The 8599-nt window shown below is 38.2% G+C and overlaps 1 protein-coding gene across 1 annotated transcript in view; it reads right to left on the minus strand.

Annotated features, from left to right (window-relative positions):
• LOC123608309 overlaps window positions 1–8599 on the minus strand; it is a 43823-nt gene that overhangs the window by 8363 nt on the left and 26861 nt on the right. The window lies entirely within an intron of this gene.

Consider the following 8599-nt stretch of genomic DNA (forward strand, 5'->3'; position numbering starts at 1 on the left):
TTTTAATGTTTACTTTTGAGAGAGAGAGAGAGACAGAGTGTGAGCAGGGAGTGGCAGAGAGAGGGAGATAGAATCCAAAGCAGGCTCCAGGCTCTGAGCTGTCAGTACAGAGCCCGACGTGGGGCTCGAACTCACAGACTGTGAGATCATGACCTGAGCTGAAGTCGGACGCTTAACCGACTGAGCCACCCAGGTGCCCCCAACCTTCACTGTTTTAAAGAATGTCTTTAGGTTTGAACTTCTCTATGCTCTATTGGAAATGAATCCAGTTCCTTTGGGAAGAGATTGTGAACAATCTGTTTTATGGCTTACTTCTCTCCTGTCCCAGCCAAAATCTCTGAGCCACGGCTTTGGAACTGTGAGTGAGGACAATTATATGTTTCTGTCTGAGGGACACTCCTGCATTAGGAACTGAATGCTCTGTTGGGGGATGGGGGGAAGAGAGCTGGATAAACAACATGTATACACATACAGTGGGATATTACTCAGCCTTAAAAAGGAAGAAAATTTTGACCCATGCTACAACATGGATGAACCTTGAGGATGGTATACTAAGTGAAATTAACCACTCAAAAAAAAAGACAAAGGCTTTTTTATTCCATTTACATGAGATAGCTAGAGTAGTCAATTCATAGAGACAGAAAACAGAATGTTGGTTGCCAGGGGGTGAGGGGAGAGGCCGAGGAGCTGTTGTTTAATGGTTATAGAGTTTCTGTTTTGCAAGATAAAAAGAGTGCTGGAGATCTGTTGTACAACAATGTGAATGTACTTAACATTATTAAACTCGGCACTTAAAAATGGTTATGATGGGAGGTGCCTGGGTGGCTCAGTTGGTTTAACATTTGACTTTTGATTTCAGCTCAGGTCATGATCTCACAGTTCATGAGTTCAAGCCCCACATCAGTCTCTGTGCTGATGGTGTGGACCCTGCTTGGGATTCTCTCTCTCCCTCTCTATCTGCCCGCCCACCCCCCACTTGTGTGCGTGCATTTCTTTCTCTATCAAGATAAATAAATAAACATTTCAAAAAATGTTTTTTTTACTTTTGAGAGGGAGAGAGAGAGAGAGCTTGAGTGGGGGAGAAGGAGAGAGGAGAACAGAGGATCCGAAGTGGGCTCTGGCCGACAGCAGTGAGCCTGATGTGGGTCTCGAACCCATGAACCATGAGATGATGACCTAAGCTGAAGTTGGATGCTCAACTGATTGAGCCACCCAGGAACCTCTAAATAAATAAACTTTTAACAAATGGTTATGATGGCAAATTTTATGTTATGTGTATTTCACTATAATTTAAAAATTTTAAATTATTTAAATTTTTAAATTTTTTTTTTTTTAACGTTTATTTATTTCTGAGACAGAGAGAGACAGAGCATGAATGGGGGAGGGGCAGAGAGAGAGGGAGACACAGAATCGGAAACAGGCTCCAGGCTCTGAGCCATCAGCCCAGAGCCCGACGCGGGGCTCGAACTCACGGACCGCGAGATCGTGACCTGGCTGAAGTCGGACGCTTAACCGACTGCGCCACCCAGGCGCCCCTTAAATTTTTAAAAATGAAGGTGAAATAATCTTTTTCAGACATAAAAAAAAGCTGAAAGGATTAATCATCAGCAGACCTGCACTACAAGAAATGTTAAAGGAAGTCCTTCTGGCAGAAGAAAAATGATACCCAGTAGAAATCTGGATCTATACAAAGGAACAAATAACCCTGGAAATGGTAACAACATAGGCAAATATAAAAATAAAAAAAAAAGATATTTTCTTGTTATTTAAAGCTCTTTGAAAGATAATTTAAGGAAAGATAATAACAATATATGAGGAGGTTTATAAAAGTCAAATGTATGATAACAATAGCACAAATAGGAGAGGAAAATTGGAAGTATACTGTTATAAGATTCTTATACTACATGTGAAGTAGCATAATATCACCTGAAGGGAGTTGTGCGAAGTTAAAGCTGTATACCATAAACTCTAAAACAGCCACTAAAATACACAACAAAGAATTACATATCTATAATAAGTTGGCAAAGGAGACAAAATGAAATCATAGAAATATCAAATTAATCCAAAAGGAGGTTAAAAAAAAAAAGAGGAAAAAGAAAAGAGAAAAGGTGTGATGAATAGAAAACAAATAACAAGATGGCTACTAAATGTAAATGATCTAAATATTCCAACAAAAAAGCAGAAGTTGTTAGATTGGATAAAAAAGGAAGACACAGGAACACCTGGCTGGTTCAGTCACTAGAACATGCAACTCTTGATTGCAGGGCCGTGAGTTCAAGCCTTATGTTGAGGGTAGAGTTTACTTAAAAAAATTAAAAAAATTTTTTTTTGGTGGGGGGCACCTGGGTGGCTCAGTCTATTAAGCAGCTGACTTCAGCTCAGGTCATGATCTCACGGTTTGTGAGTTCAAGCCCCACGTCGGGCTCTGTGCTGACAACTCAGGGCCTGAGACCTGCTTCAGATTCTGTGTCTCCCTCTCTCTCTCTGCCTGCTCCCTGCTCACATTCTGTCTCTCTCTCAAAAATAAATAAATATTTAAAAAATTAAAAAAAATGTTTATTTATTTTTGAGAGAGAGTGTGAGCAGGGGAGGAGCAGAGAGAGAGGGAGACACGCAATCTAAAGCAGGTTCCAGGCCCTGAGCTGTCAGCACAGAGCCCGACACAGGCCTCCAACTCACAAACCGTGAGATCGTGACCTGAGCTGAAGTCAGACACTCAACCGACTGAGCCACCAGGCACCCCCGAAAATTTTTTTTTAAAAAAGGAAGACCCAACTAGTTACTGCCTATAATAAACATACTTCATACATAAAGACATAAATTGACTAAAAATAAAAAGATGGGAAAAGATATACCATGTCAACACAAATTAAAAGAATATTAGAGTGGCTGCATTAATATCAAATAAAACTTCAGGGCAAAGAGTAATCTCAGGGATAAAGAAAGTCATTTCATAATGATAAAAGGGTCAATTCATCAGAAGGATAAAACAATTCTAAACATTTATGTACCCACTAATAGAGTTTCAAGATACATGAAGCAAAAACTGATAGAATTATAAAGAGAAATAGACAAATCCACAATTATAATCAGAGATTTCAATGCATCGCTTTCAGTAATTGATAGAACAAGTAGACAGAAAATTAGAAAATATATTAAAAGATTTGAATAATACTATCAACCAACTTGATTTCCTTGACGTTTGGAGAACAGTGCACCCAACAATAGCAGAATAAATATTCTTTCCAAAAGCACATGGAACATATATCAAGATATAACATATTCTGGACCATAAAACTATTTTCAATAAATTTAAAATGATTCATATAATAAATTTATGTTCTCTAATTATACTGAAATAAGTTAGAAATTAATAACGGAAAGCTTTCTGGAAAATCCCCAAGTATTGAAACAAAGTAGCACATTTATAAATAACCCATAGATCAAAGAAAAAATCAAAAGGATATTAGAGAGTGTTTTTAACTGACTAAAAATGAAACACAACATATCAAAATTTGTATGAAGCCATTCAAGTAGCACTTAGGGGAAACTTTATAGTACTAAGTGGCTATATTAGAAAATAAGTAAAGTTGGGGCACCTGGGTGGCTCAGTCGGTTGAGTGTCCGACTTGATTTTGGCTCAGGTCATGATCTCATGGTTTGTGGGATTTAGCCCTGTGTCAGGTTCTGTGCAGACAATGCAGGGCTTGCTTGAGATTCTTTCTCCTCTCTCCCTGCCCCTCCAGTGCACGTGCGCGCGCACACACACACACACACACACACACACACACACACACACTTTCTCTCTCTGTCAAAATAAATAAGTAAACTTTAAATCTTAAAAAAAAAAAAAGAAAACAATATGGTCTTCAATCAATGACCTCAGCTTCTACCTTAAGAAGATATAGTAAGAAGAACAAATTAAACTCAAAGTAGAAGAAAGAAAATAATAAAGATCAGAGTGGAAATCAATGGGACATAAGACAGGAAAAAGAAGAGATAAAATCAATGAAACCAAAAGCTGATTTTATTAAAAACTTAAAAATGTCTAGTCGGGCTGATCAGAAAAAGAGAGAAAACACAGATTAACAATATCAGGAATGAGATCAATGACCTCACTACACATTCTACAGATGTTACAAGGATAATAAGGGGATATTGTGAATAGCTTTATGGTAATAAACTTTACAGTTTAGATAAAACAGACACATTTCGTAAAAGACACAAACTACTAAGGCTTACTCAAGAAGAAATAGATAACCTCAGTAGTCCTATATCTGTTTTTTTTGTTTGTTTTTCTTTTAGTTGAATTTGTAGTTTAATACTTCCCACAAAGAAAATTTCAGGTCCTGGGTAACCTGGGTGGTTCAGTTGGTTAAGCATCTGACTTCAGCTCAGGTCATGATCTCACAGTTCATGAGTTTGAGCCCTGTGTCAGGTGAGCTCGAGCCCCACTTTGGTTGAGCCCTGCTTTGGGTGAGCCCTGCTTCTCTCTCTCTCTTTCTCTCTCTCTTTGTCTCTGCCCCTCATGGGATTTTCTCTCTTTCCCTCTCTCGCTGCCCCTTGCTCATTTGCACCCTCTCTCTAAAAGAAAGAAGAAAGAAAGAAAGAAAGAAAGAAAGAAAGAAAGAAAGAAAGAAAAAGAAAATTCTAGGTCCAGATAACTTCATTGCTGAATCCCACCAAACATTTAAGGAAGAAATAAATACCAGTGTACATAAACTCTTAAGGAAAATTGAAAAGGAAGAAATACTTTCTATGAAGCAAGTATTACTCTACTATCAAAACCTGATGAAGACATTATAAGAAAACTACAGACAAACATCTCCTATGAACACAGATTCAAAAATTCTAAACAAAATTGAACAAATCTAATCCCACAGTTTATAAAAAAGATGATACACCATGACCAAGTAGAGTTTATTCCAGGAATATCATGTTTGGCTTAATGTTTGAAAATATATGAAAGTAATTTACCATATTAACAATCTAAAAAATAAAGACCATATGATCATGTCATGTAGAAAGAGACATTTGACAACATGAAGCATTTGTTACCGATTTTAAAAAAACCTAAGCAAACCTGGAATAGAAGGGAACTTCCTCAACGTGATAAAGGACATCTATGAAGAATCTACAACTAACACCATTATTAACAGAGAAAGACTGAGTGCTTTCCCTCTAAAATCAGGAACAAGACAATAATGTCCTTTCTCAGGGTGCCTGGCTGGCTCAGTTGGTGGAACATGCAACTCTTGATCTCAGGGTTGTGGGTTCAAGCCTCATGTCTGGTGTAGAGATTACTTAAAAAATAAAATCTTAAAGAAGATAATGTCCCTTCTCTGCTTCTACTCAGCATTGCCCTGGAAGTGCTAGCCAGCCCTGTAAGGCAAGAAGAGGGAGAAGTAGGGGCACCTGGGTGGCGCAGTCAGTTAAGCGTCCGACTTCAGCTCAGGTCAGGATCTCACGGTCCGTGAGTTCGAGCCCCGCGTTGGGCTCTGGGCTGATGGCTCAGAGCCTGGAGCCTGCTTCTGATTCTGTGTCTCCCTCTCTCTCTGCCCCTCCCCTGTTCATGCTCTGTCTCTTTCTGTCTCAAAAATAAATAAACGTTAAAAAAAAATTTAAAAAAGAAGAGGGAGAAGTAAAACTGTCATTATTTGCAGACCATATGATCGAGTATACAAAAGGTCCACAAAAACATTACTTTACCTAATACGGAGTTTAACAGTGTTGCAGGATAAAAAAAATCAATAGGCAAAAAAATTATTTTTATATCCTAACAATGAACAACCAGAAATGAAATTTAAGAAATAATACCATTTACAACAGCATAAAAGATACACAATTCTTAGAGATAAATCTGACGAAAGATGTGAAAGACTCGTGCATTGAAACCACAAAGCATTGCTGAGAGAAATTAAAGAAAAGTGAATGAAGAGAGATACTGTTCTCACGGGTTCGAAGACTCGATATTATTAAGACGTCAATTCTCCCCAATTTGATATATAGATTTAATGTAATCCCGATCAAATCCCCAGCAGGCATTTTTTAAAATAAAAATTTTAGGCTGATTCTAAGTTCATGGAAATGCAAAGGACCTAGAATGGCCAAAACAATTTTGCAAAACAGATGGAGGAATGTGATTTAAAGACTTATAAAACTGCCATAATCAAGGCAGGATGACATTGGCATAAAGATAGACAAATAGATGAATGGAATAAAATAGGGTCCAGAAATAGATGTGTGTGTGTATATAAAGTCAATTCAGTAGAGAAAGGATAACCTATTCAACAATTAGTATTAGAACAATTAGACATCCAGGAGCAAAAAAGGGAACTTTGATCTAGATCTCTTGCCATATATAAAAAAATATATCTCAAAAGAGATTATAGGGGCGCCTGGCTGGCTCAGTTGGTAGAGTCTGCAGATCTCAGGGTTATAATTTTGAGTCCTGCATTGAGTGTAGAGATTGCTTAAAAATAAAATCTTTAAAAAAGAGAGAGAGAGATTATATATCTAAGTGTGAAAGCTAAAATTTCTAGAGGAAAACATAAGAGAAAACCATTATGATCCTGAGGGAAGCAAAGATTTCCTATATATGATAACCAAAAATGTGAGCCATAAAGGAACAAATTGATAAATTGGACTTCTTTGAAATTAAAAATCTGTGCTCTTTAGGGCACCTGGGTGGCTCAGTCAGTTGAGCATCAGAATCTTGGTTTTGGCTCAGGTCATGATCCCAGGGTTGTGGGATCAAGCCCCGCCCTGGGCTCCATGCTGAGTGTAGAGCCTGCTTGAGATTCTCTCTCTCTCTCTTTCTCTCTCTCTCTCCCCCTCCCTCTTTCTTTCTCTCTCTCCTCTGCACCCCCCCCCCCATATTTGTGCTTGCTCTCTCTCTCTAAAATTCAATTCAATTCAATTCAGTTAAAAAATTGAAAATCTCTGCTCTTTAAAAGACACTAGGTGAATGAAAAGACAAGGCACAAACTGGAGAAAAATGATAAAGGACTTGTATCCAGAAAATATAAAGAACTTCCAAAACTCAGTAATAAAAAAACAAAACAAAACAAAAACCCCTCCGTAATAAAAAAACAAACAACCTCATTTTTTTTTTAAGTAGGCTCTATGTCCAACACGAGACTTGATCACGTGACCTTCAGATCAAGAGTTACATGCTCAGGGTGTCTGGGTGGCTCAGTTGGTTAAGCATCTGAATCCTGATTTCAGCTCAGGTCATGATCTCACAGTTTGTGAGTTCAAGCCCCGCATCAGGCTCCACTATGACTGTGTGCATTCTGCTTGGGATTCTCTCTCTCTTTCTTTCTATCTCTCTCTCTACCCTGCCCATGCTCACACTCTCTCTCTCAAAAAAAGAAAAAAAAGTTGCATGCTCTAGCAACTGAGCCAGCCAGGTGCTCAATAACCTCAATTTTTTTTTAAGTTTTTTTTAATGTTTGTTTATTTTTGAGAGACAAAGAGACAGAGTGAGAGTGGGGGAGGGGCAGAGAGAGAGGGAGACAGAATCTGAAGCAGGCTCCAGGCTCTGGGCTGTCTGCCCAGAGCCCGACATGGGGCTCGAACCCACAAACTGTGAGATCATGACCTGAGCTGAAGTCAGACGCTTAAACGACTGAGCCACCCAGGTGCTCCAATAACCTCAATTTTTAACATAGACGAAAGATTTGAGTAGACACCGTACCAAAAAAGATATAAGGATGCTAAATAAGCACATAAAAAGATGTTCAACATCATTTGTCATGAGAGAAATGCAAGCAGAAACCACGATGAGAACCAGTCTATACCCATTAGAAAGGCTAAAATGAAAAATTTATTGTTTGTGTTAAGTGCTTGCAAGGATGTGGAGGGACTAGAATTCTCATACTCTGCTAGTGGGAATATAAAAAGGGACAACCACTCTGGGAAAACATCTGCTAGTTTCTTAAGAAGTTAAAATTGTATTTATCCACGACAAATGAAATCATAGGTCTATACAAAGTCTTATCCACAAATGTTTATAGTGCTCCTATTTGTAATTGCCCCAAACTGCAAATCACTAGATGTCCTTCAAAGGGCAAATGGATTAAAAAACTGTGGTATATTCATGCCATGGCATACTACTCAGTGATAATGAACTTTCAACACACATAACGTGGATGAATCTTAAAGAATGAACTCTTGATACACATAACAATGTGGATGAATTAGGCTGAGTGAAAGAAGCAAGACAAAAAAACAGTGCATACTGTATGATTCTATATATGTAAAATTCTAGAAAATGCAAACCTAATAGATAATGATGGCAAATCCGTGCCTTGTGATGGTAGGGGGTGCTGCAGGAAGGGGAGGGAGCAGGGGTTAAGAGGAAACTTTTGGGGGTGATATGTTTAGGAATTCAGTTGTGATGATGTCACTGGGATATACTTAGGTCAAAACTTATCAAATTATGTTCTTTAGACACGTGCAGTTATTATCTGTCAACTATACCTCAAGAAAGCGATTAAGCTTATTAAGCCATAAGCGGTGGTTTTGTTTCTCTCACTAAACTGCAAAATCCTCAAGGTCAGGCCTTGTATCTTGTACTTTTTTTGTATCCTTCTAC

The sequence above is a fragment of the Leopardus geoffroyi genome, chromosome B2, assembly GCF_018350155.1.
Source record: "Leopardus geoffroyi isolate Oge1 chromosome B2, O.geoffroyi_Oge1_pat1.0, whole genome shotgun sequence".
Classification (NCBI taxonomy): domain Eukaryota; kingdom Metazoa; phylum Chordata; class Mammalia; order Carnivora; family Felidae; genus Leopardus; species Leopardus geoffroyi.